The following is a 253-nucleotide window of genomic DNA, read 5'->3' on the forward strand; positions in this document are numbered from 1 at the left end:
CTTAAAGGTGTCATCCCTCACATGTCTGGTACCTGGACCAGTAAGACTCAAACAGCCAAGGGCTGGGGCGGCTGGGGACCTTCAGTCATCTCTTTCTTACTCTGTGTGGTTCCTAGATGGTCTTTCTATATGGCAGCTGTATTCTCTTATAGAAGCTGCCACAAAGATATCCAGCCTTATGTTATTAAAAGTAAAGGTATTGGTCGGGCGCAGTAGCTCACACATGTAATCCCAGCACTTTGGGAGGCTGAGG

Source organism: Cebus imitator, unplaced genomic scaffold (assembly GCF_001604975.1).
Source record: "Cebus imitator isolate Cc_AM_T3 unplaced genomic scaffold, Cebus_imitator-1.0 Scaffold53, whole genome shotgun sequence".
NCBI classification, from domain to species: Eukaryota; Metazoa; Chordata; class Mammalia; order Primates; family Cebidae; genus Cebus; species Cebus imitator.